This window comes from Nanorana parkeri, unplaced genomic scaffold (assembly GCF_000935625.1).
Source record: "Nanorana parkeri isolate BGI_ZX_2015 unplaced genomic scaffold, ASM93562v1 scaffold131, whole genome shotgun sequence".
Lineage (NCBI taxonomy): Eukaryota > Metazoa > Chordata > Amphibia > Anura > Dicroglossidae > Nanorana > Nanorana parkeri.
In genome coordinates, this window is record NW_017306399.1 from 507,811 (window position 1) to 520,322 (window position 12,512).

Below are 12,512 nucleotides of genomic sequence, written 5' to 3' on the forward strand. Positions count from 1 at the left end.
CTCGGAAATTCCCAAGAATCTTCTTTAGGGAAAAATCTCTAGTAAGAGAGATTGGTGGGTGGTGGTTAAGAATCCTGGCTTATAAAAGTATATTTAAGGTAAAAACAAATCTGACAATTGACTGCAGGATATTTTGGGACATGGCTGATGTGATTGGTTAAGGCAGGCATACTCAACCATGGTTCCATGAAACCCTACGGATCCTCCAGAGGCTGCTAAGGGTTCCTTGAGTTGTGGCTGATTGACCTCCCATTTGATGGTGCCTGCATAGTTCCAAGGCCAATAGTACTTGGTAGAGCCAGAGAAACCAATGACCATTTTAGCTATCTGTAGTGGTGGCATTCTGACCACCACTGTAAGGGGAATATTCTTCACATTGGCCACCACTGTAAGGGATATTCTTTCAACTGACCATCACTGAAAGGGAGCATTCTTCCCACTGGCCTCCACTGTAAAGGAGGCCATTCTTCCAAATGGCCACCACTGTAAGGGGGCATTCTTCACATTGGCCGCCACCGCAAGGGACATTCTTCTAACTGTCCACCACTGTAAGGGGGAATTCTTCTTACTGTGCAATGTAAGACAGTTATTATTCCACTGGCCACCAATGTAAGGGGGATATTCTTCTCATTGGGCCTCATTGTAAGGGGGGCTTTCTTCCCACTGGCCATCCCTGTAACGGGAGCATTTATCCCTCTAGCCACCAATGTTAAGGGATATTTTTTCTCATCTGACCCTCAATAAATTGGTTTTCGCAGGGGCTCCCCAAGAGCTGAAAGTTATTTCAAGGGTTCCTCTGGGATAAAAAGGTTGAGAAAGTCTGGGTCAAAGGATTACCTACTATTGCAATTTCTGTGGCAGTAGCGGCTATTATCATGTAACTGGTTTGAGAGGGGGCAATTGCCAGAGGTAGCAATCGATTGAGGGAGGTGTTCAGTGGTGTGACTTGGAGCAATACGTGACCATGCTGGGTGTCTAAGTGGTCAAGCGCTGCCCTGTAGGAGGAAGGTGTGAGAGTCAATTGCTCCCTTATACCCAGTATTTTACATGGTGAGGCCGCCATTGAAGTGAACTATCTTTATCCTGTATATAATCAGCTTGGGAATTCCCAGGCAATCTTATAATTGTGCTACATTTTGCTACTACAACATCAGATAGATATACAATTCAGAATTCCTGACGTCCACCATTTCACATTTCCACCACTGCAACATAGGGATTTATGTGTGCTAGCAAGAAAGTATCATGTTGCCTCTCGCAACCACCTGTCGTATTTACAGCGCTGGTTGAAATTGAAACAAGAATTCTGATTGGTTGTTGTGGATAACAAGACATTTTGTCCTTGGCACATTTCATACATAAGCACCGCACATTTTCCAAATACGGAGTCGAGATTGAGGACCTGTGATCAGCGAAGAGGCTCAATAATCATCAGTGACTCTGCTCGTTAATGGTTCCAATCACTGGAAGTATATAATAACCCTCATTGCCTCATTCCGCAGTCGGTTCATTTACACAATTTCCTGTAATATAACAGAAAAAAAAAAACCTCACTCTTTTAATTAATGTAAAGGAAAGGCAGGGACCCTTGACAGATTTCATTAACCAGAAGACGGCGAGGGAGGGAGAATTATAATGTGTTCTACTTAACCTAGCTAATAAAGGTAAGTCCCATTATTCATAGTATATTGGCTATTTATTAAAACCCTCCTTGGTTTCATTAAGCGCACGCATTACATTTGTATTATTGCTTTCCTCCTAGCTCAGCAAGGTAAGCCTATGGGATTCCACGACATCAAATAACGCAACGCGGGCCATGGCATTCCTAGGTGATGTCTAGTCTCACCTTGCAGGACTGGGGTTCATCATTTATCATAATGCAGAAGGTTCAGCTTAAAGAGGACCAGTCACCTCTTGAACCATGAAAGCCTGTATTGTCTAGTGCGTTGCATACTGTAGCGTTGCTTAATCTATCTTAAAGGGGGGGCTTTTAAAGGCCTATGACCTGACTTAGTGGCTTCATGAGACCCACCCAATACCCATATCCATTCGCATGCACAGTGCCCGTATTTTGTAGGCCATTGGCATACTGGCAGCTAGTACCCATTAATGACTGTGGAAGTTCCGCTGGCATAAAAGGAAGAATTGATTGGTTCCTATGGACAGTGGAGGCACCTTTCTTTTTAGACACCTGGGTAATGTTTAAAGGTACACTCCAGCCGGACATGAAAATGTCCTTATTTCTAGTCATGCTGATCTTGTCGCTTTAGGTGTTTCTGAGTCACAGACTCGGGACAAGTCTCTGCCAATTGAGGTCAGCATACTTGTTCCAGGCCGGCAACTAATTGAAGCTGAAGGATTAAAATTACAGTCATAATAAAAAAAGGAAAAACATTTATTTTTTCCTGTAAAATAAAGGGAACAAAGATTACCAGCAGTAAAAAAAGCTTGAAAAACTGAGCTTCTTCTACCTGTTAGGGGGTCTGGCCACCATCAGGGGTCGCCCCTAGGTTGAGCTTTTGTTTTGTGCCTAGTGTCCTACTCCTGAAGGTGGCGCTATAACCCCATGATCTCCACTGTGTCCTTTATTGAACGCAGAGAAAAAGTTTTTACGGTGAGTACAAAATTCCTATGTTTCAGTAGCGGCCAGTAATGGCAACCTACACGTTTTCCTCAACACCGGTTACTTTTACCGTCCATGAATTTTAGTCTGCCACAGTTCAGGCCAGTGGTTTCCTCAGTGTAGTTTCAGCCTATTTAAACGAATGGGTTGCCTTAACGCAAGACATATTAACATGCGACTTAACGCAACATGTGAAGGTCCCTTAAAGCAACATGACAACCAGGCAACTGGCAATTCAGAAGGAGGTCAGCAATTACAGATTCCATTTTTCCCTCACTAGAGGTTTCCTCAAAGGGTCGCAGTCAGGGGAGTATCTGCTGCGAGGCCAACAAGGCGTTTGCCTGGAGCGGCAGATTCCTTGAGAGCGGCACTTGCTGTGGTTCTCTCCCCTAGGGCAGCAGCATTTGTAAATACACCGCTGGTTGCAGTATGTTGCATTGTCAATTATTTTGGGTTGCCTTAATGCAGCACGTAATGCGCTTTGACACATTGCGTTGACGCAACACATAGTCCTAATAGGCCCTAATGAAGTTTTTTTTTAACCTTTTTTGGTAAATGAGACAGACGGTGACTAGGACAGTGAAAGGTGACTCCTGAGGGGTCACTCTGGGTTTTTGCACATTGCTGGCTGTAAGCTGCCACATGTTTTTTTTACAGCAGACCAACGATGGTGATCTGCATGTGACTTTCCGCTTTCTTGCCGCAAGTAAAACGCCTATTTAAACCACAACAGCATGCGATCCTCTGCGTACAGCGGAATGCCTTATAACTGATACCATGTGTGCAAATGAAATATGGATTGAACAAACATTTTAATGAACCAACCTCAAGCTCTTTTCAGCAGCAAGTTTTTTTTTTTTCTTTCTACACTCAAAGCTAATTTCTTTATCAGTTATGCACTTGGGAAGATTTTATGGAGCAATTATCCAATTAAATGTCCTTCGTGGGGGATGGGGGGAATCCGAGCCAGCTGAATGGGGCTTTTATGTTCCTTGCCGACGTTGTTGGAGTACTGAGGGTGTACATTCTTTTTTTTTTTTTGTTTTGTTCCCCCATTCAAGAAAAGTGCTTGGGTTGGTAGAGTGGAAGCGAGCTGACGAGCAGCGAGCAGACAATGCAGGCTGTGTAAATACAGGAGGCTGACTTTCTCTAATTGTCAGATGTGACTAAGAGTCGGCTCGGGGGCCTTGTGTCTCCTGCCGTGACCTGAGCCGATCCTCCCTTAAAGGAGAACTACCTCTTCCCTTACAATGACTTAATGTGGAATTCTCATTCGCAGTCACCCTTCCGCCTTATCAACAGGGCTTGTCGGCATTACAAAATAACATTGCTTGCATACTATAGGAGTGGTTGGAGACGAGACACTCTGCAGAAGACATTCAGAGACTGGGGACACCTGCTGTTACTAACTGTTGAGCTCTGCAAAGGGCCACACATCAAGTACCAAAGGGTTGCTTGCAGCTCTCGGGCCGCAGCGTTAGGGCTGTAGACTCTGTCATAATTGATACGAAGGACTGCGGGGCTGTATTTAGACATTATCCAGCGATGAATGAAGACTCTCCTTTGTACAAACTACACCCTTTTCATGTGAATATATTAGTAAAATCTTTGGGTAGATTGCATTGTTGAAGGAAACATTAATAGTTTCATGATTCCTGAATAGGGTGAGCTCATTTCCGAACCTGAGCTCCTCCGAAACAGGGAAGTTCCATGGGCCTCCCGCCCAATCAGCTGCGAGCTGGGCATTCCGCAGCCCACAGCTACACATAAACAAAGGGGCTGGATGTTTGTGCTGACATCATTGACCTTATATGGCCACACGGTCATATTAGGTCAATGTCCTTTGACCAAATATAGCCATGTGACCATATAAGGTCAATGATGTGACTGCATCATGCCCCTTTGCTTATGTGCAGCCGCAGCTGATTGGGTGGCAGAGGAAGGAGCTTCCTTCTGTGGTGAATGGGAAACTGCCCAGCCACAGCTGATTGGGTGTCAGCAGGAGGAAATTCCTTCTGCGTTTAGAAGAGCTTCCTTCCATGTTCAGAGGATCTTCCTTACATGGTGGATGGAAAACTCCCCAGCCGCGGATGATTGAGTGGCAGCTGAAGGAGCTTCTTTCCATGGCGGATGGGAAATTCCCGGCCACAGCTGATTGGGTGGCAGCGGAAGAAGTTTCCTTCCATGTTCAGAGGAGCTCAGGTTCGGACTGGGTTCATTCTGATCCTGAGCTCATCCCTATTCCTGAACTGTAAAGAGCCTTAGCACTCCTCTCACAATCCCCTGCACAATCCCTAATATTTTGCAGAATTTAGCCACAGATGTCTGGAGATGGCCAGATGTTGAGTCTTTGTGCTGCCTTTTCTTATTCTGCCCCCCAGGCTTCATCCTACGAGTGCCGTTAGGGTTATTTCGATTGCAGGTCAGCGTGGCATGATGGCACTCATAGTTGCACACACAAGCAAGGGATCACTTTTCTGACTCCAGAGCGATGGCCGCCTCTGTGCGTCCAATCATCACAGTATATCTTCCAATAACCATTGCGATCCTGTGTGAGAAGACCCCTGTGGCCCTCAGATTCTTGCTCAGTGATTATTATTGTCGGTGAAAAGGTTTCATATCCACATAAATCCCGGAGAAGTGCTGAAGGTTTAAAATATATAAAACAGAAAGTCATGATGATGTCTGCGAACAGTTGACTCTGCAAAACCAAAAGATGACACTCAGCACTGCAGCGGAGTGACTGAATCACCCGCCACCTTCCCCGAGTGCTGGCGGGATCCATAAATTGCTCGGCTAGCTCCTCATAAAGGCTCGCTGCTTACACGGTGCCTATGAGCTCCTAAAGAGCAGCAGGGGGGGAAGAGGCATAAAACACCCTTTCATTCATTTATATAGTCCCTTACTCACAAACGATATCATTCTTCAATGCTTTTGTTAAGTTGCAACATGCACGCTGAAAGTTGAAACGGTTATATCGGGGCAGGCAACCTCGGCATTCCAGCTGTTGTGGAACTACAAGTCCCACGAGGCATTGTAAGGTTCTGACTCCCAGAGGCTTTCATCTGCAGTGCTGAGGGTGCAACCCCTGGTTTAGAGACAGGAGAGAGCCCAGTGTGGGTCTGTTCACTAGTCCTCCGGAGAGCAGGTGGTCTTCTTAGGCAGCCACCACTTTTCTCTGCTGCTGTTAAGCATTATCACTTGGTCACAGACCCTCCCACAGCTTGCTGATTGGACAGTGAGGTAGCATGGGCACACTGGCGACGTCATCCCTCTGCTCCCTTCTCCTGTCTCACCTTTGCCCTCGTTCACACCTGAACGTTTTGTAGCGTGTTCTACGCTCGACGAACACTCTACAAAACGCTCAAAAATATAAATCCCATTGTATTCAATGGTCTGGTTCCCACCTTGGCGTATTTCCGCCCGTCCCTAACGCGCTACAAAACGGCCCACACCTGAAAAGGTACATGTACTACTTTGGGCCGTTTTTGTTGCGCGTTTCCATTGGGATACAGCCAAGTAGCCCTCGGAAACGCGCGCGTGTCGCGCGATTTTTTTACAGCGCGACAGACGCGCATATGCAATACGCCTAGGTGTGAACCAGGCCTAGCCTGTTCACATGAGATCAGGTCCTGATCAGGTCCTGATCAGCAGACGTGGAGCTGCTGATGCAGTGCGTTTTTGGCCGCGTTTTTGATGCGTGTGGGGCTGTTAGTATATTAGCTGCAGCGCAGTACTGGTAAATATGGATATTGTTCTCTTTGTCTCATCATACGGAGGGGTAAATGTATTTATTGGATGTCTTTCTTGCTGCCGTTCTGATTTACCTTAGCTCTGTAACTCTCGTCCCCGTGCCGGCTGACAGCTTATGTTTTATCATGCAGGAGTTTGTTCTGTGTGCTGAAATATCCCCTCAGGCGCACGTGTTATAATCTCCCTTAATTATTTACCATAGTTATTATTGCTCCAGAAAAATGCAGAGACGTGTCCAGGTCTTTACTGCGCGGCGTGCTTAACAGCAAGAGATTCACATAAAAGTCAATGTGTTCGAAGCCTTTAGATGGTAATGACACGAATCTGTTTCACAAAAACTTTCTGTTATGTATATTCATCGATAGCCACAAAGGATAGAAATCCGCTTTGCGTGCAACACATACCTCAGATATTACTTTGTAAAAGTATCAGTGACATCATCGCTGTGCTGTACGTAGCCTGTGCAAAGAGCAGAACTGTGGGAGGGGCCCAGCAGGCTCCACCCACTACAGGAGGGGGCGAAGGCAAGACCAGTCATCCTGCACAAGGAGAGACAGCAGCAGTGACCAGTCTTTATTACATGAGGGGGCGGAGATAAGACCAGTCACCCTGCACAAGGAGAGAGAGCAGCAGTGAGCGGTCTTTATTAGAGGAAGGGGCGGAGACAAGACCAGTCACCCTGCACAAGGAGAGACAGCATCTGTGAGCGGTCTTTATTACAGGAGCGGCGGAGACAAGGCCAGTAATCCTGCACGAGGAGAGAGAACAGCAGTGACAGGTCTTTATTAGAGGAGGGGGCGAAGGCAAGACCAGTCACCCTGCACAAGGAGAGAGAGCAGCAGTGACCGGTCTTTATTACAGGAGCGGCGGAGACAAGACCAGTAATCCTGCAGAAAGAGAGAGAGCAGCAGTGACCGGTCTTTATTACAGGAGGGGGCGGAGACAAGGCCAGTTATCCTGCACGAGGAGAGAGAACAGCAGTGACCGGTCTTTATTACAGGAGGGGGCGGAGACAAGGCCAGTAATCCTGCACGAGGAGAGAGAACAGCAGTGACAGGTCTTTATTACAGGAGCGGCGGAGACAAGACCAGTCACCCTGCACGAGGAGAGAGAACAGCAGTGACCGGTCTTTATTACAGGAGGGGGCGGAGACAAGGCCAGTAATCCTGCACGAGGAGAGAGAACAGCAGTGACAGGTCTTTATTACAGGAGGGGGCGGAGACAAGACCAGTCACCCTGCAAAAGCAGAGAGAACAGCAGTGACCGGTCTTTATTACAGAAGGTCACTGCTGCTCTTGTGCAGGGTTACTGGTCTTGCCTCTGCCCCCTCCTGTTGTCTGCTGTAGTGGATGGGACCTGCTGGGTGCCTCCCACAGCTCAGGTTATGTACAGCACAGTGATGATGTCACCGCTACTTGTATAAGGTAATATCTGGGTATGCAAAGGCATTTGGTGCACACAAAGTGACTTTATATCCTTTGCGGTTACTGAGGAATATATTTAAATAACGGTCTTCCCTTTACATTGAAATATATTTGGTTTCCTCTGAAGGAATATTTAGATTTGTATGATTTGATTACAGCGACACATCTCACTGGAAACTCCTCGATAATTTTGGTGCGTGTTAAAATATTATCATTTTTTTTCTCCTGACAGATATCCGGATAATTATACAAATGGTGCTTCTAAATCGACTTCTGGAATCTCGGGCGATTGGCTGCGCGTAGTATTGGGGGAAGCGATTTACAATTAGGCCGGCCTTCAATTAATTTGAAATAAGGTGTCTCCGCATATGTCTGAGAGTGACGCTCTCGTCTCTTGGAAATTGAAATTGTCCAATGAATTTAAATCGCTTTGTAAAATATAAGGGCAGCCGGCATAAATCACCCTCATTGTCTCTTCTCTCTCTTCCTCCGGAGAGAATGTGAAAGGACAATGAAAGGGATTGATAACCTGCAGCTTCCGCGCTGCCTTTTCACATTAATGCCCTTCATTTCAAACATCTTTATGTTTTTATCTCTTTCATAATAGGCGGCTGAGCTTCATCTCAGTCCTCCGTCTTTAATTGAATGGAACGGCTCTTGTTAAAGGGGACCTGTCAGAATAGATAACGGGCTCCGGGCTCCTTATGGAAGCGTTGGGGATGTCATCTTCATCCTTGCTTAGGACCTGATATATGAAACGTGTTCTAAAAGCAGTGGGGCTACCCCCAGTCTACATGTCCATTAGAATCCAGGGAAAAACAAAATGATGCACTCCAATCCTCCAAAGCAGGGGTAGCCAAACTCCGGCCCTCCAGCTGTGGTGGAACTGCAAATCCCATGAGGCTTTGCAAGATTCTCACAGCCACAGACATGACTACCGGAGAGAGATGCATCATGGAATTTGTAGTTTTGCCACAGCTGGAGGGCCGGAGTTCGGCTACCCCTGCTCCAAAGTTTGCTTTATTGACAAGTAAAACCAAACATTGTGTCACGATCTGGATCAGGCTCGGTGTCCAGTAGCTGAAACAGCAGGCAAATTCGTGGTATAACAGGCCGGGTTCGGTACACAAGCAGACGGTAGTAGTGTAGGAGCAGGCAGAAGCGTAGTCAGAGATCAAGCTGAGGTCAGTAGCCAAAGGTATCGGGTATGAAGTGGAAGACGATGAGAGGAGTCGGTGGATCAGCAGCCAAAGGTCGGTACACGGGTAGCAGTATGAGCGGATTGTATCACAGGAGGAGCAAGGAAGCAAGATCTTGGCAGAAGCACAATAATCTGGCAAACAGGAAGTGCAGAGGCGGGGCTTAAATAGGAAGTTCAAGGGAGGAGCAAGGAGTCCAGAGTTCAACAGAAATTAGGTTTACCTTAGGATTACACAGGAGAGCAGGCAAGGAGCTCTCCATGGTTCTAAAGTGGCTCAGCAGGTAGAACCACTGCCAGCTACAGCAGAGGCCCTGGGTTCCGATCCGGTTCCTGACACATTGCTTATGCGTTTTAGACCAAACAGACCCTAATCATAGCTACAATTAAAGCCCGTTCAGACTGAAACGTGTAAGTGATGCTTGGTTTTATGTGTCACTTTCCTAAAAGGATACTTTGGAGTATCGTATCGCGTGCTGGCATCTTTCTTCAGGGGAGGTGATATGACCGGCTTTAAAGGTTTTGATCATGTGAGTGGGAGGGAGACCTAATGGGTTCCTGTACTGAAAAGCCTTTTTTTCCTGCTTTCAAAAGTGAAGGATGGCTGTGCTGGTGTCAGGAATGTGCATGGGCACCCTGTTGTAACTCCCATACAAGGATATGAGCAACTCATAGACAGACAACAGCCAATGAAACTGCCTTTTTTTCCCCCCTATGCTGTTCAGCATAAGACCTGTGGCATCCTGGTGATCCTGCCAGTAACACACTTCATGCGCCAAGGTGACAACACCCGCTGTACTGTATCTATGGAGGAGCCACGTTTTCACATTAGGATTGCGAGTGTGTTCATACTATAGCACACCTCCCTCTCCACATCACCACACAGGAGAAGTGTTCTACAGTACAAGCACACTCCTAGTTGACCGGGCAGGGATAGGAACACTGATTTGGATTTCAGTGCAGCGGAGAGCACAGGAAGTTATCAACTCATAAACTCACATAGCCCTCATTATGGGTTTATTTACACGGCTGTCCTACCAAGTTTACTTCTGCACAGCAGCCAAAGGCAGCCCTGTACTGCAAACACTGCTGTGTGCACACGCTACTGTGCACAAACATGCAACATCCAAATCATCATGATTGGCTGTGAGTCGCCCTGGAGCTCGCTTACACAGACACCTTAGGTCTCAGAACGTTTTTTAGCTCAGGTGCAATAAAATCCCTAAATGCTCAGCGTGCGCTGTAACAGGAACCTTTCCAGTATGAAGACTGTAAGGATTTTAACTAATTTCAGTGCTGATTTTTTTTCCCCTGCTTATGTGCTGTAGATACTGAGACAAGCAATTCTAATCACTTCCTGAAATGGAAGGAAGTGGGAGGACCTGTCAGATGGATGGTGCTGCGCTCCCCCAAAGGATTCTCCATCACGTCAGATTAATGTGTTGATGAGTTCTTACGGGGGGCTGGAGTTAGTTTTCCACACCGCCTATCAGATGCAGACTTAGGGTTTCAGATCTTCCCGGCTTCCAGATTAGGTGACGAGGGAGCATGAAGCCGGCCAATCAGGAAGTCGGGGGGCGGGTCATGACTCGCCTCTTGGCTTCCTGATTGGCCTTTTTTTCTGATTAATCAGGAAGCTGGGCGGCGAGTCATTACACGCTGCCCGGCATCCTGATTGGCCAGGAAGCTGGCTTCATGCTTCCTGGTGATGAGGGATCATGGAGCTGGCTTCCTGTTACCATTACCAGAAGTTCCGATATTGAGTGCGAGTACTCGCCCAAATACTCAGTATCGGCACCGATACTGATACTAGTATCGGAGCATCCCTTATATCCACAAACTGGTTACAAACACACACACACACACACACACAGGGACAGTTCTGTTTATAAGCGCCTGAAGAGAGGTAATTCACCTTACTTTAGAGAGATTTACTCTCACTTCCTCTTGTGTGTCCAGGACAGGAAGTGAAGGGAAATCTCCCCAATGGAACACGGGCAGCTAAAAGCTATCTGACATGTTTTAACCCTTTCCTATTCCACCAAATACTAAAAGGAAACATTTGGGCCGTACGTACACATTGAACACATGATATAACAGTCACAATGACCCGAGCAGCCAACGTTCCGGTGTTTATTTGTAACAAACCCGACAGATCCCAGACAAATGAACACAAGGAAGGAAATTCTGCCAACGTAGCGAATTCGTCTATTTATTTCTCAGTATGGCTGCTCGCGGAGACGCTCGATTTTCAAGAGCTAAAAGTACGCAAAGTAACTGATACACCCCGTGGCTCGCTGGTGTAACGGAGAGACGGGCGCTGCACTTTTGAACTCTCTTTTCCTTTCTGTCTTATTTCTTGAGACAGATTGGAACAACATTCTTTTAGTTTCAGAATGACACACTGCTGCAAGAAATAGAACAAGACGAACTTTAGACTCGATTTATGTCTCTGCATGTTTATATGTGTTCATATCAGAATCTTTACTTGGTTTTGGAGCCCCTTGTTGCATTTATCAAGGTTTGTTAGATCTCTCCAATCAGCATGGTGCATGAGATGTGCTAAAGGTAGAGCTATAGGTCTAACTGAGCTGGGAACATGTCTGCAGAGAGACCACTGCTTCCTAGCAGAGAGCAACGGCCCTTCTCTGTAGCATGCTGGCAGAGGACAGGCTTTTCTACTCAGGCTGTGGCTGCTTTCTGAAGAGCACGAACTGTAAGAATTTGCATATCTTATCTTTGATGCATCTGGAATGTATGTATCTAATTTTAAGGGGACCTAAACTCTGTAAGCTTTGCCCCTAAAAAAGGCAAGCAAAGGGCAAGAGACAAGTCACCAGTATTATCTGTGAAGTCCATACAGCTGGTCTTGTTTTATTACTGGCTTACTATGCCTTGGTCTACTATGTGTCTCTAAATGGAGGCAGCCATCTTGGTATAGGCAAGGCTTTGTTTCCTCGTGTCCCATGATGACTAGGGGCCATGCCTTGGTCTGCTATGTGTCTCTGAATGGAGGCAGCCATCTTGGTATAGGCAGGGCTTTGTTTCCTCATGTCCCATGATGACTAGTGGTGAGGATGAATAGAAGAAGCAGCAGGAGAGGTGGAAGAGGTCCAGATCCACAGAATGGAAGACGTAGAGGCAGGAAGATGCATGCCAGCACAGATCCACAGAATGGAGGAAGTAGGGCAGGAAGATGCATGCCAGTACAGATTTCAGTGCAGCCAGCAGCACAGTAGTGACATCACCAAATCTCCTGAGACTGGCAGTCAGAGACAGCAGTGCCGTAGAGGATCTCATACTGCAGATATACTGCTATGAGACTACAGTCAGGCACAATCATAAACCAAGGACAGCTCTGCTATATTGTAAGACAGGTCTAGGCGGCTTCTACACATCCTATCGTGCCTCTGGGAGTCATGCCTGTGGCTGTCAGAGTCTTGCAGTGCCTCATGGGACTTGTAGTTACACAACAGCTGAAGTGCCGAGGATGCCCACCCCTGTTATAGGAGGA

The 12,512-nt window shown here is 46.7% G+C and overlaps 1 protein-coding gene across 11 annotated transcripts in view; it reads left to right on the forward strand.

The window, feature by feature from the left end:
- NFIA (nuclear factor I A) overlaps window positions 1–12,512 on the forward strand; it is a 312,201-nt gene that overhangs the window by 164,611 nt on the left and 135,078 nt on the right. The window lies entirely within an intron of this gene.